The 20087-nt window shown below is 45.8% G+C and overlaps 1 protein-coding gene across 9 annotated transcripts in view; it reads right to left on the bottom strand.

The window, feature by feature from the left end:
- The window catches only part of Tbl1xr1 (TBL1X/Y related 1), a 139977-nt gene extending 133203 nt beyond the window's left edge, over window positions 1–6774 (bottom strand). For 6 of the 9 annotated variants that reach the window (XM_052732119.1, XM_052732116.1, XM_052732117.1 and 3 more), the window contains exon 1: window positions 6490–6771. The gene's annotated coding sequence lies outside the window, so the exon portion shown is untranslated. Of the gene's footprint in view, window positions 1–6006; window positions 6140–6489 lie in introns of those variants that run through there. The other 3 variants (XM_052732118.1, XM_052732114.1, XM_052732121.1) reach the window with 2 other exon arrangements.
- Between the last annotated feature and the right edge of the window lie 13313 nt (window positions 6775–20087).

Here is a 20087-nt window from a genome sequence, read left to right as displayed (position 1 = left end):
TTCCTAAAAAGTAAAATTACTATACTAGTTAAAAATTTCGAACATCCTTTCTTAAAATACAGAGAAAGAGCCAGGCATAGGGTCACATCCTACAATCCCATTATTTGGGAGACAGACAGGAGGATCGGAGTTCAAAGTCAGCCTGGGTTACATGAGACCCTGGGTATGTGGGAGGAGGGTGGACAAATCTAAAAACCCAGAGTATAATTTCACATAATTACTGAAGCCAGACCTGGTGGAAACATCTGCAACCCAAGTGGTTGGGAGGCCAAGGCTGCAGGGTCAGGAGTTCAAGGTCAAACAGCACTACAGAGCACTGTCATGTCTCTAAACCACAGGAAGAAAAATCAAAGAAACACTCTACTAAGATGCTGGAATGATCATCTCTGAGTTCATCACCAAGTTCTCTTCTGGTTTTTAAATTCTACCTCCTCTGGGGAACACAGGGAGGAAGAGGCTACACACTAGAGGCAGACTCCACAGCTCCACTGGCTGATGCCCACCCAGCACCCATTCTTCCTCCTGTGCTCCTTAAACCGGATCTTTGCAGTTCCTTCCTTCACCTGAGCACTCTGGACTCTAGGGCATGCCTTGTGTTCATTCTGAGCTACAGTTTCAAAGCAGCATTTAACTCATTTTGTTCAACTCAGTATTATGCTGGAAAGCACACATTTTTAAACTCTAAATTAAACATTTTGGAAGGACATAACATCAAATTAGTTGCCTTAAAATCAATTACCCTGGTGGGTTAGAATGAATACAGCATTATCTTGCCATAAAAACCTTCGGAGAAGAGATGGCTAAGACAACGTTCTTCTGGTACATTAAACCCACTTACTTACACTGAATACACAAACCTATGCTAAATGTTAATATGTTAAAAGTGATGGCTCAAATCAAGTTCCAGTGTTCATCAGAATGTTATAACCAAAGAAAGGCCAAAAACACAATTTTATTTATAAAAGACCAAGAGAAAAATATTAGGTTCAATGGACTGTCGTAGTGACACCCAGGAAGCAGGGGCAGGGCTGCTTCAAGTCCCTGGCCATACTAGGACACGTGAACAGTGAGACCCTTTCCAAAAACAAGCAAAGCAAGCCAGGAGGTGGTGGCATACCCCTTTAATCCCAGCACTCTGGACACAGAGCCAATTGGATCTCTATGTGTTTCAGGCCAGCCTGGTCTACAGAGCAGCCAAGGATACCCAGAGAAACCCTATCTGGGGGTTGGAGGGTGGGGAGTGGGGGGAGACAGGGAAAAATTAGAAAAGAAATAAACACAAGGAACATCTATCTAGAAAGCAAAGTCCTTTCCACTTTTAAGGGACCAACAACAGGAGTAGCACACCTTGAACAGCAGCACTGAAATAGACAAATGATCAGATTCAGAACAGCCTCAGCTATACTCAGTGCAAAGGAAGGCTGGGCTACATGAGATCCTGTCTCAACACACACCAATTCCGAAATCATAAGCATCATACCTGGCAAACACACAGGTTGAACATCCCTAATTAGAAAACCAAAAGTCCAAAATGCTCCAAAAATCCAAAAATTCTTAAGCACCAAACACAAAACTCCACCCAGACATCAGGTAACAAGACACCAGAAAAAGCAGACAACACTAAATATGAAACCACTTTAGGCTATGGCACAAGGTGCACATGAAACAAAATGACCGTCACATTCATACTTGGATCCCATCCCCAAGATCCCTTGCTTACATGCTAAAATCTGAAGGAAAAAACTCAAAACACCTCTGGGTCCCAGGCATTTCAGGTAAGAAACAGTCACTGTGTACAACTGGATGAAAAGGAGAGGGTAACACAACTCCTAACGTTTGATAAATAAAGTCACATTCTCCCTTAATGCTGCAGCTAGTATCCCAGCGAAAAGGACAAACATTTTCACCAAGTTTTCTCCCTTGTCCACTCCAGCATTAAAGTCAGAAAGACGACTCTAGCCCATCAATGCAACAGGGAGGACGCACTGTTCCCTTTAATAGAGGACTTAACAAACAACCCGGGGCAGGAGGAGGAACCCCTCACAATGGCACAACAGGGCCTACCCCCACAAGCAAAGTGAGAGGGAATCAGAGAAGAACATGTCAGAACTGTAAAAGAGGCTTCTCAAAGTGTGGGGCTGAAACTAGACAAAAAAAACAACCAAGGGAAGGAAGGCAGAGTAAAACCCAGGCAGTAATAGACATGGCAGCTACAGGATCTGAGAGGCCGGCAAGGGTCCACCTGGAAGAGGGCATGGAAACTGGAATAGGTAGAAAAGAGCCCTAAAAGCCAGGCTGAAGGCCATGAACTCAGTCCAGTTGGCAAGAGGCAACTATTTGGGGTTTTCCAGGGGGGACCTAAGTGATTAAAACCAGTAGAAATGACACTGTCAATAGTTACATTAGATGAGAAGAAACCTGTTCAGAAAAAAACAGGAATATTAATGCAAAGATCAAACCTAAAACTCCCACCACATTCATGGACTTCCTGTGGACTCGCTGCCAGAAGACAATCAGAGCCACACACACTGTGCCCAAGCCACTGCTCCTGCCCCTCACTACCTGAGCCTCTGTTCCTCAGTTAAATTTAGGGTACCAGCTGCTCAAATTGTCACAAGGACTTGTCAAAGCACCAGTCTAGTCCTGACAGACAGACACGTGACACACAGCACTAGTGCTGCTGAGAGTGGTAAAATGGAAAAAAAAAATTATGGGACTGAGACCTGCGCAAGGTTCCTAAGGAAAGCTGTCCTGACAGCCGAAAACAGGGAGTGCAGACCCAATACAGCCACCTCTAAGACAGACCACAAGTTCTGCCAGACTTGGCTTCAACAATTCCTTTTTATTTAAACACTTGAAAATGTTTCCAGTGGAACACAGACTTGAAGCCTAAGACCAAGTGTCAGAAGAAACAGCACCCGAGGTATGGGAAAACCCACCCCCCTATAACCACACCAATCAAGGAAGCGTTGACAACGCAGTCTAATTCTTCATGAGCAAGCCTCAATCACAACTTTGAGAAAAAATAAATTATGCTATGTTTATTTCAAGAATGTTGCCCACAAACGCAGGAAACTGACCTACTGAGAGCTTCATGTGATATTTATGCCCCCACAGCAGCAACAAAAGGAAAACATAACACAAAGAAACCACCTCACGAAACCAAAGGCACGGCAGGACGTTCAGGCAATGCTTGGCAAGTCAAACAAACACTGTTCTAAACACTACACATACACCAACTCCATTGTCTCAACTGTGACACAAGAGAGGAGACTTAAGTGGCAGCTCTAGTCTACCCTCAAGGTCATGACCTTTAAGGGACAGAGAACCAAGAGGATCTTTGCTCAAACCACTGCACTACAACACAACACGGTAAGGCCTTTCTTTCACAAGTTTTCAGAAGCACACACTTCTGAAGACAGTTGGCCACACTCTTCTTTGCTCTCCATTCTTAACTTTCTTTCTGCCACCAGTATTTGGAGAGGCTACCATTAATATTCAACAGAAGCTGCAGGACTCAAGCACGGTGGCAGAACTCCTGGACTAGCCATCCACCATGGCATCCCCTGACAGAGGTATCGCAGAGCTACAGTCCCAATTACAAGGTCTGTCAGGAAATCGGAAATCCAAGCCTGGCAAAGCATCAGGGAAATGTGTCCTAAATGGTCATCTAGAAAGCGCATGGAAAAGGGGTCAGAAAGACCAGGGTGGAGTCCCTTGTCAAGGACTAATCAGAATTACCTTCTGAGCACTTCTCCACCTCATCACCCACAGAGAAAGCCAATACAACACTCACCACAAGGGATTAGTCTAAACGACAGCTGCACTTCACACCTCCTGGAGGTGGCTCAGAGTCCTTGTCCCCTAGCTCTCTGGTAAAAGGGCAATCAATTGTACTCTTAGGATGCCAAAGGCAGTAAGCAGTGAAACCTCCTGAGCATCAGCTCTCTACAGTTCCTGTTGGTGGCAGTCTGGCGGGGAAAGTGAACCGTTCACAGCTACACAGCCACAGGGAAAGGAAGGTCTGCTGCTCCTGGCCTTCCTCTTACCACTTTCAGGGCTGTGCACTGTAAACGGTATTTCTGAAAATGAGTCCAGTTTACATGTACCAGAACAACACAGTCCTCACCAACGCCAAGGATTCTGCCATCTCTCCCCTGAATTCCAATGCATTTCTCTCTGTTCGTTTTTTATATAAGTAACAAATTACTTCAACTAACTCCATCTAAATGAACTTAGTGAATCTCCACAGTAATGTTCCATCCTAGGAGAAACTGTGTGAGGGACTCAATTTGTACACAGCCTCTGACCACAAGTGAACCAGCACATTTACTCAACAGGCTGAAGCTCCAAAGGTCCATCTGGCACACCCCTTTTTATCAGAAACCCCATGTTTATAAAGCAGTAGCTACCCTTTCTGCTCACTGGCTGGAAAGTTTCCCAGTTCACAGGAAGCATTTATTTCTTATTTTCTTGGCAGACAGGTATTATGATAATCAATCCTGCAAAAACCTTAATAAGATAGACTCCAAATATCAAAAGGAGTTCTTTGGCATACATAAAAAAAAGTTAAAGTGTTTAACAGTTCAACAAAAGTCAACACAAAATATAATCTCAAGGCTGGGCTGTAGCTCAGAGGCAGAGCACTTTCCAATAATGCCAAAAAAACACATCCAAATTAAGAAACTCCATTAACCACCAATGTCTCTTATGCTAACAACATGTACAGGTTAGAAGTGTGCTTCAAACGGTGGGTTCAGGTGCAAGGATGAGTGGCTTAACTTTTTACAGAAACTGTTTCCTTCCCCCACGGGTTAATGTTTGTCCTCAATCCTAGAGATCTGACTGTATTCAAACTACAGGAAAAAGGGAAAGTGATTTGAGAGTTTAATGTTTGTGATTAGACTTCATGCCTTGCAGGACAGCAAAACTAGGACTGAAATATTCCAAAGCAGCAAAAAAGCCCCGACTTAGCCTCTAACTGCACATAGAGCCTGCCTAACTCCTTTCAGGCACGTTTTCATCCTACCACCCCTCCCCCATAGGTAAATGCCAACTGTTTCTAGAACTCTCAATGATAATTTGGGAAGCTTGCCATTGACTCCCACGATTCAATACAACTGATACACAATGTTTTTGTGCAAAGATGCCCTACTTCCCCAGACTATAAACTTATTAAAGTGGTGAGAACATACAGTCCCAGGAAGTCAGGATTACTGAAATACTCCAGTAAGCATGGCTCTTATTTAACAAAAATGAACATGAATCACACAGGGAATCCCAAAACTCACTCACTACCTTCAACCGGCCATCCAAATACTCACTGAAAGTCATTTTAGCTCAGTTAAATCAGTATGATAGGGCCTTGTACTACCCCCAAGTGATTTGGGAAGGGGAGGAAAAAGACGTTACTTTACACTGATGGACGAGCATTCAGTCTCAAGATTCAAACTAAAACTAACACATCATTTCACCCATCATGTTTTATTAACATGTTTAGACCAGTCTAAGGTTTCTATATGGGAAACAAGAAAGCCAACAGTAAACTTCCCTAATTAACTGCAAATGACATAAGTAGGAAAACCCTTCCCCCTGGTCCTGTGAAGTCTAAGGTTTTAAGGAAACACCAAACTAAGGAAATGTCATGTTTGCTACGTTCCAACACTTCTGTGTGATCACCAAATTATTTTCAGTGTTCAGTAACCCAACAAAGAAAGTTTCTTAAAATCACCCAACCCAAATGTTACACGAAACAGACCATTTTCACAACCTAAATTTAATCCAAATTGAGAACTTCCAAAATTACCAAACACTCTAATACACGCACGGCTCGCCTCGAGCTGCCTTTCAAAATGGAATATTACACTGAAATGAAAGTCTGCCCCTGTTCAAAAAAAAAAAAAAAAAGACATCGGTTGCAAAGAGGAAGTCACCCAGCAAACGCTCACAACCTGGCCTCTCTACACTGTCAGAAGATAATGACTTGTGTGCCACCCTGAAACTTACCAGGAAGCTGGTAATAAGTTTGCCAACTGTATACACTTCTGACCCAACTTTACCGAGGCTGTGGCCAGGGCCTCCTTCTGGAGAGGCCACAGACACAAGGTGCCCACACGCGCGTCCCGAGCGAGCGAGGCCTGGCCGCGCCCCTCCCCCGCCCGCGCCCCAACAGCCGCCCGCAGTCCCAGCCGCCGCCCGGGGTCTCCGCGCGGCGCGGCCCGGAGGGGAGCGCGACCGGGTGACTGCACCCTGCGTGCCCGAGCGCGGACCGGCGTCCATCCCGAGCCCGGCCCGCTACCCCGCTACGCCAGCCTTGGGCGGCCGCGGCCCCGCATCCAGCCTGCGCCCCCACGCCCGCTCGCCAGAGCCGAGCGCCTCCCGCAGCCCGGCCACCCCGACCCGGGAGGGGGGGCAGCACGTGAGCGCCGCCGCCCCTCCCCCGCGCCCAGGCCAAGTTCGCAGCGCCCGCCGCCCCCGGCCCGCGCTCACCTGCTTGGCGACGCTGTCCCCTCCCGGACGCGCGGCGCTCCCCTCCTGGCCGCCGTCGGCACCCCTAGGCGCCCTGGGGTGCGGGCGCTGACAGCCGGGCGGCGGGTCCGGCGGGGGAGGGGCGCGGGGGCAGGGCGCAGCACCGAGGCAGGAGGGGAGCTGTTACTAAGGGAGAGAGCCAAGCGCGCGAGCGGCCAACGGCTCCGGCTCGGCACCGGGGAGCGCAGGGACCAGCCAGGCACAAATGAGCTCCGGGCCCGCGGCGGCGGCGGCGGCGGCCGCGCAGCAAAACAAACCCGAGCGGCCTGCGCCCGGCGCGCGGGGAGGGAGGAGGGAGCGAAGGGGGAGGGGACGGGGAGGGGGAGGGGAGGAAGATCCGCGGAGGGGGAGGGGAGGAAGTAAGGAGGACCCCCCGGAGGGGGAGGGGAGGCTGGGAGGAGGGGAGGGGGAGGGAGCTTGGAGGAGGAAGGGGGAAGGGGGAGGGGAACCTGGAGGAGGAAGGGAGGGGGAGGGGAGCCTGGAGGAGGAAGGGGGGAGGGGGAAGGGGGAGGGGAGCCTGGAAAGGGAGGGGGAGGGGAACCTGGGAGGAGGAAGGGAGGGGGAGGGGAGCCTGGAGGAGGAAGGGGGGAGGGGGAAGGGGGAGGGGAGCCTGGAAAGGGAGGGGGAGGGGAACCTGGGAGGAGGAAGGGAGGGGGAGGGGAGCCTGGAGGAGGAAGGGAGGGAGAGGGGGAAGGGGGAGGGGAACCTGGGAGGAGGGAGGCTTAGAGGAGGAAGGGAGGGGGAGGGGAGCCTGGAGGAGGGGTGGAGAAAGAGAACGTGGAGGGGGAAGGGAGCCTGGAGGAGAGGCGAGGGGGCAGGGAGCCTGAGCCTGGGAGGGGGAGGGGGAGGAAAGGGGAGGAGCGCCGGGGGGAGGGGCGCGCCGGAGGGGCGGGGCCCCAACGGAGGCAGCAGCGCTGCGGTGGGGGCGGCGGCTGGCTGGCGGCTCCACTCTCCGCTTCCTCACAGCTCTGCTCTCCCTGCACCCTCCCTCCCTCGCTGGCTGGCGGCGCTGGGGGCTGGGCGCGCGGCGCCTTCGTTCCAGAGCCCGCAGCCGGGCTGTCCCGCGGCCGCCCAATCCCTGGAGGCAGCGGGCAGGTGCTGGAGCGGTGCGCCGGCTCGGGATGGACATCGCGTGCAAAGCGCCGCACACTCCGTTGCGTGTAAACACTCCTGCTCGGAAGCGTACCTGGAAAGGTGCTTCATCTGCAGGGAGCGAGTTGCCGGATGGGATCCGAGCACCGCGTGTCGGGGAGGCGCGCACATGGCGAGAGGGGTTTGGTGCTAACGCAAAGCTGTAATTGAAGTATGTGTGCCCACATGTGCGATTTGTCGTCTTCTGGGTCTGTTGGGAAGGTTTGGTGGATCAGTTCACATTGCGCGAAAATAAAGCCATAGAGTGAATGAATGTTCACTAAAGTATGCACCGAGGTGTGGCATCCACGGGAGTTTATCTCCTACTTTCTGCATGCGTGTGACACGTGAAGGCGGTTTCTGAAGCGGTTCGGCTGCTCAATAAAGTCACAATGTGATTGGGGGAGTTCAGAGGGCTTGTATTTTGCTTTTTAAGGAAAACATTTTTAAACACTGCGTTGACCTTCCTGAGCTTCTCAGAAACCTGGAGCGTAAGAAACAACCTTCCTTTTAATTCTGACATATGACTTGAAACTCTGCTTTGCAGCTACTATGTCTTTAAAAATATTTTTCAACCTTCTTAGGTGAAAGGTTCTGCTTTCAAGTTGTCAAAATATTTGAATATATGTGTGTGTGTGTGTACATACACTGGTCTTTGTTTAGTGCCTCAAGCATAAATTTTCAAAGTGTCGTTTGAAGTCACTTTCATGGCTATAGACTCAGTCCTGCCTAATAAAATCAGTGACTAGATTTTTTTTCAGTCAAGGTCAGTGTCTCCCCTATAGGCCCCCTCCTTGCCGGCAGCAGTCTGTTATGACTGAGATCACTGGAAGAGAGTGGAAGAGTCACCAAAAGAAAATCTGTGGAGTTGGAAATGCCCTATCTACCAGAAAGTTCAAAGCCTGAGCCTGGGTGTCTTTGGAGCGATAGTCACATGTGAAAGGGGGAATGTTAGATTAAACAATGTCACCTGATGGGAATTTAGATAACAGTTTCCAAAACAGAGCTGGGTGTTCAGAGGGAGCTGATTTTGCCTTTTAGTGGCCTGCCAAAGCTGAGACCTGGCTCAGTCCTTCAGCTGCCCAAAGGATTTAGTATCTTCCCATTTGGCAAATTGTTTAAGAACTGTCCAGTGGTACGTATGTCCACTCAATATAAACCTCTCTTCAGTAAGTAAAGTATATCTCACTGCAACCAAGGTTCTTTGACCACCAGTGAGCCTCTAAACTATTTTAGGGTGGTGGAGTGGGTAGGCGAGCTGAGGTTCCCCTTGACGTAAACAACAGCTACAAGAAAATGAGACCACATTGTGAGTGAATAAAGATGTATTATACCAGTCTTTACAGCCAGGCCAAGCAGGTGATTCCAAACCCTCCTGTGAGACAGCTCTTCCGGCCAGTTCCTGGACCCTGCAGTTCAGTACTGAACATTTAGAGTGCTGAGAATCTGAATTTGTTAGGCACAGTGTCTTAGAACAGAGACTGCTTTATTTAAATGCCGTGACCGAAATCAAAGTTGGGGGCCTGTTCCTTAAACTTGCTCCAGTAAAGTGCCCTTTAAGCTGTTTTGTTTTGTTTTGTTTCCTATTTTGTTTGTTGGTTGGGGGTTTTGTTTTCATGGTTTGTTTGGTTTTTGTTGTTTCTGAGAAGGACTTTTCTGTGTACCACAGCCTGATCTCAAATGCTTGGCAATCCTCCTGCCCACCCTCCCAAGAGCCAAGAGACTATCTTACCATTATTAAACATTACCTGGGACTTTGAGATTGCTCAGCAGGTTGATATGCCACCTGACCACCTACGTTCAGTTCAGTTCCTATGCTTCAATGGCAAGACAGGAGGCAGGAAGCTTTTCTGCTAGCTAACCGGAAATTCACAACTCAGCAGGAATGAGACTCTTGGGAGTTCACGCCTTAATCTCAGCATTTGGGAGGCAGAGGCAGGCAGATGTCTGGGTTTGAGGCCAGCCTGGTCTACATGGTAATCGCCAGCCAGCTAAGGCTGTGTGAGACTCTGACCCAAAATAAGGAGGAAGGTAACAGTCCAGAGGTTGTCCTCTGGACTCACCTCTCACTGGCCTGTTTGCACCTGCGCTCACACTCAACAGAGGCCCTGGCATTATTGTAGATGCTCTACTTACCACAAACAAAATGTCTAAATGCAGAAAATGCTTGACCTACCGGCTAGAGGGAGTTAGCTGAGCCTGAACCTTGGCCGCTCTGGTTTCTAGATGGAGGAACCCATCTGAAAGCTCAGTGTGGCTTCAGCATTTTTTAAGTTTTTTTTAATCTCTGTGTGGTATGTGACAAAACTTTTCCTTATGAGATGAAACACTCATCTCACCCCAGGTAAGGAACCCACAACAGACCAAAGTACAGATACCAACAAAGTCCAATGAGTTTTATTGGGGTTGCTTACAGAAGCAGAAATGACTTAGAGACAGCTGTATCACTAAAGCCCACCCCAGCATGGGTGGCAGCTCACAAAACTAGGCACCTGGAGCATGGTGCACAGCCTGAAGGCAACTTAACAAGGTGGAGAGTGTTCTTTTCAGGCACTTCTATTGGCCTAAACCTCTTCCTGGTAGCTTTGCTGGTCTCACAACTGGTCTCCAAGTCTGCTTTTCTCCTCTCAAAATCTTCTGAGTACCACAGCTTCATTTCTCTGAGAGGGACTCTCAGCTTCTATTGTTTAGCAGGGAAGAGCCCAGTGAATCTGGTCAGTTTCAGGGAATTCTTGAAACTATTTTTTTGTTGTTGACCTCCCTGCTTAAGGAGCTTGCATTGGCCTGGATGGAACGTTTTAATCTCAAGGAGACTGCTGTTGCACAAATCCTGATTGGTCTTAATAAAAACCTGGAGCCGGATAACAGGGTGAAAGTTGAAAGATCAGAGAAGCAGAGCAAGTCACCTCACCAACCCCTCAGCCTGCAAGAGCCTGAAAAGACCTGAGCTCCTGTCTCCTCCCACCTTATATTCTTTTCTGGGCCCAGCCACATCACTTCCTGTCTCAACCTTCCTAGTGCTGGGATTTAAGATATGTGATCCCAAGTGCTGGAGTTAAAGGTGTATGCTACCACTGCCTGACCTCTGTGGCTAACTGTGGCTAGCTCTGTCCTCTGATCTTCAGGCAAGCTTTTATTTCTTAGATTACAAGCAATATATCATCACAGACTGTTAAACAGCAGCGAGAGAGAGAGAGAGAGAGAGAGAGAGAGAGAGAGAGAGAGAGAGAGAGAGAGAGTGTGTGTGTGTGTGTGTGTGTGTGTGTGTGTATGTGTATGTCCCCTGGAGCTGGAATTAAAGGCATTTGCCTCCCGAGTATTGGGGTTAAAGGTTTGTGCTACCACTGTCTGGCTCTGTTTCTATCCTAGACTGAGTCAATCTCATGTAGTCCAGGGTGTCTTTGAACTCACAGAGATCAGATCTCTGTCTCCCTAGTGCTAGGATTAAAGGTGTGTGCCACCACTGCCTGGCCTCTCTGTTTAATCTAGTGGCTTGTTCTGTCCTCTGATCTTCAGGCAAATTTTATTAGGGTACACTATATCACCACATTTCCCCTTTTTTGTCTAAAGTAATAATTAATCCTTACATGCCTTTAATCCCAGCACTAGACATGTTGAGAAAGACAGTGATATGGTGGGCAGAGAAAGGTGTATAAGATGTAAAGAGACAGGAACTAGAAAGTCTTTCGGCTGAGGAAAGCTTTTCAGGCTGAGGAGTCATAGAGGTAAAAGGTGGCTTGTTCCTTTGTCTCTCTTATCTTCAGACAAATTTTATTAGGATACACAAAATATCACCACAGTAATCCAGTTGGTAGAATGATTGATGTCCTCCTCCCAGGAACCATCTCGAGCACTGCCTAAACCAAACCTGGTCCTGCACACTTTTAATCCAAAAACTGGGGAGGTCGATACAAGGGAATGAGAAGTAATCATGTAAGGAATTCTAGAACAGTATGCGCTATTCTCACAAAAATCAATGAATGAATGAATAAATTAAATAAGTTTTAGATGGGCATGGTGGCACATGTCTTTAACCCCAGCACTTGGGAGCCAGACCCAGGTGGATCTCTCTGAATTTGAGACCAACCTGGTCTCATAGTGAATTCCAGAGATTGTTCATTGGGTAAAGGCAATTATTACCAAGCCTGGGAAAAAAAAAAAATCACTGTATACACACACACACACACCCCTCTGGCTAAACAAATCCTGACTTTAATTCAAATAATACTTCACCCAAGGAGCATTATACAGCAAGATTTTAAACTACTATGATGCTTTAAAATGTTTACATTATGTAGCCCACATAATTAAAGTATTCAAAGCAAATTTAACAGTATGTAGAAGATGTTTGGTACCACAACTATTAGCCAGTGCTGTAACTCCTGCCTTTCATTTTCAGCACTGAGTAGCTCGTGTTTGCTGAGCTTCCATAGGCATCCTTCTGAGGTACTGTGATGGGCTTCTGTTTCCTTCTGACTTGTGCAGTTCTGTGGTCAGGACTGATTTGAGCAGCTTGGCCAGAGTCTAGATCTCAGCACACAAGCTTCTTTCTCCATCCATCTGTGCAGACTGTACTCTTGTGACCTTTCATCATCAGCATGACCATGTCACAGTGCTCCTTGACCTGTCCTGATACAGTCTGTCAAACCCACCAAACTACATGACAAAAAGCCTGATACCTCACCTCTTGTTCTCCTCCTGGCTAGTTGGAGACAGCCACCCCAACCCTTCCAAGGGAGGGACACCCCCTTTCTTCTTTTCTCATGCTAGAGCCCTTAAAATGGCTCTGTGTCAGTCAGCTGTTGCTGTCTTTGCCTGACCCAGAGGCAGTCCTCATATCCTTTTTAAGTAAATAAACCTCTTGCTGCTGAGAATCTGTGCTGACTCCAACGCCCCTTCAATAGAATCAATGGGCTTTATTTGATGGCTTTCATTTGAATAAAAATAATAAAATTATATTGAAAGAGTTTCTTTTTTTAAGCTAGCACTAAGGGAGACTGAGGCAGGAGAATTGGCACAATTTTAAAGCCAGCTTGGGTTACACAGGGAGTACCAATCCAGCCAGGGCTACTTAGCCAAGATCCTGTATCAAGAAAGAAAGGCCCTCTTTAATCCTAGCACTTGGGAGGCAGAGGCAGGCAAATCTGAGGCCAGCCTGGTCTCCATATGGATTCTAGGACAGCCAGGGCTATACAAAGAAACCTTGTCTTGAAAAACCAAAAAAAAAAAAAGAAAGAAAAGGGGTCAGGAAAGATGACTTACCAGTTAAGAACACCCATGTCAAGTGGCTCACAACCACCTATAACTTCAGTTCCAGGGACTCAATGCTCTGTCTGGCCTCCACATGCAACTGAACATATCCACATGCAGACACACACATACACATAAATTTGTAAAATAAAAATTTGAAAGAAAAAAACATACCTACCTTATAAACTATTCATATCTCTCAGAATATAGAAATAGCAGTTTGTATCTTGTTTGTGATTCATTCAGAACAAAAAGACACACACACACACACACACACACACACACACACACACACACACACGGCGCATTGTCTCACCAACCACCTACTTTTATTGACAACCTTGTACTGCTCTGGCAGCATGAAAAGCTTCATATTGTATTGACATCATTCGAATGTATTGCTATCATTCAACAAACATTTATTTATGCTTAGTGTAAGAAGGCACTCAGAAGCTGTTCACAGTGAACGAACAGCACCTATACTTTTTGTGTTTACATTTCAGTCTTGTACTAAGTGGAAGTTAAGAATATAAAGAAACTTTCTAAAAAATGTATCCAAGTTGCTTTGTAGGCTCAGCTGTGTGGTGATATTTTATTTGTGCTGAAATGTGGTGATATTTTTATTTGTATGTTAATAAAGCTTGCCTGGAGATCAGAGGTGAAAGGCCAGCCATTTTAAGTAAACAAGAAGTCAGGCAGCACACGCCCTTAATCCCTTAGCAGGCAGGGTCTCTGTGTGTTCAAGGCCACACTAGGGAACAGAGCCAAGCGTGGTGACACTCGCCTTTAATCCCAGTACCAACCATGGAGACCTGGAAGTCTGTACAGACAGACAGAAAGTGCCAGAACTGTGTAGGAAGAGGAAGTAAGGTAGCTGGACTAAGAGCCAATGAGAGAGCAGGATAGCAAGGCAATAAAGGCATGGGTAGACAGGAAGTAACTATTTGGAAGCTGCAGAGTTGGTGAGGTAAGGTTGGCTGGTGGCTTTCCCTATTTCCCTAATCTAAGGCTTTCACCCCTATATTTGGCTCCTTGTTTTTTATTTAATAAGACCAGTTAGAAATTCATCTACACAGCTGGGAGAACACTTACCTAGCATGCATGAAGTCAGGGTTTGATCCTCGGCACTACACAGAGAAGGTTAAAAGAGGATAGATGTCCAAGGCCAATAACTGCACATAAAATCTATGGTCATCCTGGGCTATGTGAAACTGTCTAAAAATAAATAGATAAGAATAAACTAAGTTGCATTATGGTTTAACTTTTGTCACAAAGATAATATAAAATGGTTTAGGGAGGTTTGTCCTCTTTTACTGCTGATATTCAAGCAGAGCATTTGAATAAACTGTCAGAGACCTAGCTTGCAAGCATGAAGCCCTGAGTTTGCTCATCACCCACACAAATGCTGGGCATGGGCCAGGAAGATGACTCCTCAGGGGAAGGTGCTTTCTGTACAAGTCTGATGAGTTCAGTCTCCAGAACCCATTTAAAGGCAGATAACCAACTACATGAAGATGTCCTCTGACTACCACATTCATGTGTACATGTACTCCCACACTTACCACACACATTTGCACACCCATGCACTCTTGCTCTCAAACAAACATGTACAAACTTATATACACCCAAAAGAGCCAGGTTGTTCTACTCCGCAGTACATAGAGCACCTCCAGCAAAGCTATCAGATGGCTTTCCCAGCTCTTTCTGTCCTAGTCAAGCCCTCCTCACTGCCACTCCACAGGCCAGGAACTGGTTAGATAACCACACTCAAAAGTGAAGTCATAAAGCCAGGCCGTGGTAGCACGTGCACCAGCACTCAGGAGGCAGAGCCAGGCAGATCTCTGTGAGTTCAAGGCCAGCCTGGTCTACACAGCAAGATCCAGGACAGGCACCAAAACTACACAGAGAAACCCTGTCTTGAAAGAAAGGAAAAAAAAAAAAAGTGAAGTCCTAACGAAGCTTAAGCAAAATAAGGTGGGGAGTTAACATGGTGCATTGTTTTAGATAAAGAAGGTTGCTGAGTTATATTGACACATGAGCAGAACATTAATGACACAGAGAACAGAGTGTCCACCATCAGGAAAGGGACATTACAGGTAGAGGGAACATTAAGTTCATAGAAGCAGGTAAAAGCACAACTGTTGTATGCTGGGAATGAGAGCAAATGTCATCTGGTTGGTATGAAGCAAAGAAGGGTGAACGGGGCTTGGCCTCCCTCCTTTAAAAAGGGGTGTGGGGTCTGCTTCCTACACAGAGGACCAAGTGGGAGAGGATGAGGACTGAGGCTGGCTGAGGACTCTCACAGAGATTCCAGAGAAGATGGTGTCAGGAACTGGTTAGAGAAATCAGACAGTGTACAGACAGGATCTTACTCTGTTGCCAGGATGGCACACAGTTCACACAGTGCTTGGAGGCTGGCCTTGAACTTCTTTGCTCTTCCTATCTCAGCCCCCAAGTACTAGAAGTACAGGTGTAAGTCCCTATGCCTGGCTCAACTGCACACTTGTCAAGATAAAAAAAAAAAGAAAAGAAAAGAAAAGGAATAGTTTTTGGTATGTTGTTGAAAAGGAGAGTCCAAAGATGATTACTGAGTTTGGACCAAGAATATGCAGAAGAATGAAGTTGCCGTTTGCAGAGGTGGCGGGGCGGGCAATTTTTTAAAAAGTGCTTGTTTTTAATAGTTTGATGAGTCTGAGATGTCCCCAGGAAAACGTTGACAGGCAGGCAGATTTGCACATCTAGTGTTCAGAGAAGGCAGGAAGTGGAGACAGGACTCCGTGACTCACTACGAATCTGGATTCAGTCTCAGGAACCACGGAGTGGAACAAGAGAACTGACTTGCAGAAGTTGTCCTCTGACCTCTCCTCCAGTGCTGCAGGACACACACACACACACACACACACACACACACACACACACACACACACACACACACACACAGAGTAAATATAATTTTTTTAAAAAATTTTTAAAAAATGGTGATGTAAACATAGTGAACTAAACAACCATTGTAAACCAAGAAGCACTGAGTTATCCAAAAGCTTCAATTGTCTTCTACTTCCAGTGCTTTTGAGTTTTGTTTTGCTCTGTATTTTTTTCAGACAGTATTTTATGTAGCCCAGGTTGACCTCAAACTCAATATGTAGCTGAGGATGACCTTGACCTTCCTGACTCCTCCTGGGATTATGGGCATATACTATCAAGCCTGGCTTAAATGGTTTATTTATTTAATTATTTATTTATTTTTGAGACAGAGTCAGGCAAGCCTTGAACTCCCAGAGACAGATAAACCTGCCTCTGTTCCACAAGTGCTGGGATTAAAAGTGTATGCCATTATGCCCAGATAAAAGTTTCCTTTTATTAGGAATATCCTGCTAGGGCTTTCACTTGGCCCACCCCAACATCTTCCCCATCTAGGAACTGCTGGAGCACATGAAGGGACCAGCCCTATACATCCATAGCTGCAGGATCCCCCATGACTCAGGGCAACAGCAGGACATCTGAGAGTCTCTCTGAGGATCCAGTATTGACAGTGTAGCAGAAGCTAATGAACATTCACAAGTAAAGCTGTTTGGACTGGGCTGATTAGACATGACACACCTCAACTTCCAATGCCACCGAGATGAATGAGTATGTGATAGAGGTAGAGGTAAGACGGAGTGGAATGGTATATGCACAGAAACACTGTGGTTGATAGAGGAGCAGGTCATTGCCCAAAGGGATTGATGAGATTTTTGTTGTTGTTTTTGTTTCTTTTCTCTTTTCTTTTTTATTAACTTTTTGTGGGGGAGGCTACAAGGGTGGAGGGCAGATACGGAAAGACTAGGGGATTAGTGAGATTGGTGCACATGATGTGAAATACCCAAAGATTCAATAAAAAAAATGTTACTTAAAAATAAAAGGAATGTCCTACTGATCTTATGTAATCACAGGTCAGCAAGCAGTGACTTTGTACATGTGAATATACTGGTTCTTAGTGTCAGTTCATAAAGCATAGTCCAAGGCTTCTCCAGACATTTTGTGTACTGTTTCTAATTTTCTCAACACCCAAAAAAGGCAGTGTCTTCCTTAGACAGGAAGGCATAAAAGTCAAACATGTTCCTCACAGTTTGGGGGGCTAGGAGGCCTGGGATCAAGCTATCAGCATGGTTAGGTTCTTCCTGTTCCCAAGAACATGAACTTAAGGCTTCTGAAGGCACAGTCTTCATTTCCATGGAGGGAGACTGTGCAGGTTCAGACTAGAAAGGGCAAGGACTGCTAAAAAAATTACTTTGATGTTTAGGCTGTGGGTGTGGCTCAGTTGATAGGTGATGACCTAGCATTCAGTAAGCCCTGGGTTCCACAGTGCAGAAACACACATCTAAAATCCCAGAATAAAGAGGTGGAGGGAAAGCAGGAGAATCAGAAGTTCAAGGTTGTCCCTGGCTACATACAAGTGAAGTTTGAGGCGAACATGGGTCTCAAAAAAATTTTTTTTAATAGTTGGTGAAGAGAGGAAAGAAAGGCGAAGTGGGCAGAGCTGCTTAATGGAAGGACCCATCATAACAGAATGTGTGTCACCTGTCCTACATGAGCATCTAAAAAGTATTCACTGGATACAGATAGGATATAAGTCAGTCCGGTGTGCATCCTCTGTTAGAGTGTGTCCTGGTTAGGGAAGGAAAGTCAGTGGCCCACCATCTCCCTGCCTCCCCCACCTCTCCTGCTACCACAGGAGAACGTGGTTACTTGGTTACCTGCCATTCTGTAGTAAACTTATTAGTTATGCCTTTGAAAACCTGATTATTCTTTTAACCTTTGAAATTTGAGTTATAGAGCTTAGCACAGTGACACTCACCTGTAATCCCATTACTCTGGAGACTGAGGCAAGAGGATTGCCACAAGTTCAAGGCCTACTTAAGCTAATAGTGAGAACTTGTGTCAAAATGGCAAGAAAAGTAAAAGTATAAGTTTAAAAAAACTAACTGTTCCTTTTAAAAGCATGTTTATAGTTTGGCGAATTGAATTCCCATATATTAAACTGCGTGTATATGTTTAATGAGCCCAATTTCCTTTTTAAAAATATTTAAATTGCAGCCAGGTGGTGGTAGCGCACACCTTTAATCCCAGCACTTGGGAGGCAAAGACAGGTGAGTCTCCAAGTTTGAGGCCAGCCTGGTCTACAGAGTGAGGCCAGGACAGCCAGGGATACATAGAGAAATCCTGTCTTGAAACCAATGAAAAGCTTAAGTTGCTGGGCAAGTAGAATCAAAAGCAGTTTTCTACTGCTCACAAATATGACTGACTGGTTTTAAAATGTATCTCTTAAGTTCTCTCGAACATTACAAAAATATTTATAGACTTAATAAAACTCACATCTTCATCTATAACCACAAATCTAAATCAATTATAGCTTTACTTGTTTTACATTGGCTTTACAAGATAATTTGCTATTCTTTTATTTAAGAAAAAAAATTGCATTCATTTATTGTATGGAATATGTACACATGCCATAGTGCACATTTGGTAATAGCTTTCATCATGTGGGTCCCAGGGATCCAGCTCAAGTCATCAGGTTTGGCAGCAAGCACCCTTAACTTATGAGCCATCTCAATGTCCCTGTTAGTTATTTTAAAATGTTAAATTACCTTGAAATTTAAAAGGGTTAGCCAAACATAGTCTTATAATCCTAACCCATAGGAGGATCAGGAGTTCAAGACATCCTTGGCTATCTAGTGAACTGCAGGCCAGCCTACACTACTTGAGACACTGTTCCAAAATGAAAACAATCAGAAAAAGAAACAAAGAAAAAAAAATCCCACAAAGTTAAAATACCAAATACAAATATGAACAAATACTTTCAAATAAATAAAAATAATAGTACTTAATAGTACTATGGTGGTCTGAGTAGGAATGACCCCCATAGACTTGTATTTGAATGCTTACCCCTTAAGGAGTGGCACTATTACAAGACGTGGCCTAGTTAAAAGAAGTGTGTCACTGTGGGGGTGGGCTTTGAGGTCTCCTATGCTCAAACTATGCACAGTGTGGCACAGAGTCTCTTTCTGCTGCCTGCAGATTGAGGTTTAGAACTCTCAGCTACATCTTCAGCAGCATGTCTGCCTGCATGCCGCCATATTTTCCATCATGACCATAACAGTGTAAACCTCTGAACTGTAAACCAGCCCCAGTTAAATGTTTTCCTTTATAAGAGTTGCCATGGTCATGGTGTCTCTTTCCAGCAATAGAAACCCAAACTAAGACAAGTACTATGACTTTAATTTGTGTGTTGCTTTCTTCAGCTTTGTGTTGTCTTGTGTCTAAAAGAAAGTTATCCTTAAATAAACAATTCTTCTAGTACAAGAGATAGCTCAGTGATCAAGAGCACTTGCCTATCTTCCAAAGGACTGTAGTTTAGTTCCCAGCATCTCTATCAGGCAGTTCACAACAGTCTATAACTTGGGCTACAGGGGATTGGATGCCCTCTGTGGCCTCCCTAGGTACCTCACACATATGCTGCATGCTCACACAGGTAAATAACACATGGATATTCTTGCAAATAAAAATAATAAAGAGTTCTTCTGTCTCAAGTAAGCTGAGATGCTATCTTGGTTTAGATTGTTACTTCAAATTACATACGCTGAGTAGCTTCTAGCCAACAGAAATTTCTTCTCAATTCTGGAAGCTTGAAATCTCAAGATGCTGGTTCCGGCGGAGTTGATGAGTTGGTGTAGGGTGAAAGCCCACGTCTGAGCTCAGCTAACACTTTCTTGCTGTCTTCTTCACTGGGTACAGAGGACAAACTAGCTCATGACTCGTTAGGAAGGCTGCCGAACCCCTTAGTGAGGGCTGGCAAAGAAGCTCCACATCTTATGCGATCTTTGGCATTGGGTGCCAATATATGAATTTGGGATGGGGGCACAAATATTCAGATAACAGGAGATTCCAGTTTATGGAGTGGCTGACTGTGCTGGCAGATGCTGGCTGGAGACAGAAATACACAGGGCAGTATTTCTCAATATGGTCAAAAGATGTTGGACCTTTCTTGACCCCAGCCAGTGGGAACTCTTGCACTTTCAGAGGATGCTCTGGAAGCAATTCCTGTTGACAGTTCTGTTTGCACTGCTTCTTCCCAATGGTTTGGATCCTACCTATGAGGCTCCTGATACAACCCTAGACATGCCATGGGTTCATGACAG

This window comes from Peromyscus californicus, unplaced genomic scaffold (genome assembly GCF_007827085.1).
Source record: "Peromyscus californicus insignis strain IS unplaced genomic scaffold, ASM782708v3 Scaffold_9__1_contigs__length_137607984, whole genome shotgun sequence".
In the NCBI taxonomy this organism is placed as follows: Eukaryota; Metazoa; Chordata; class Mammalia; order Rodentia; family Cricetidae; genus Peromyscus; species Peromyscus californicus.
This window is presented reverse-complemented; position numbering and strand designations above follow the sequence as displayed.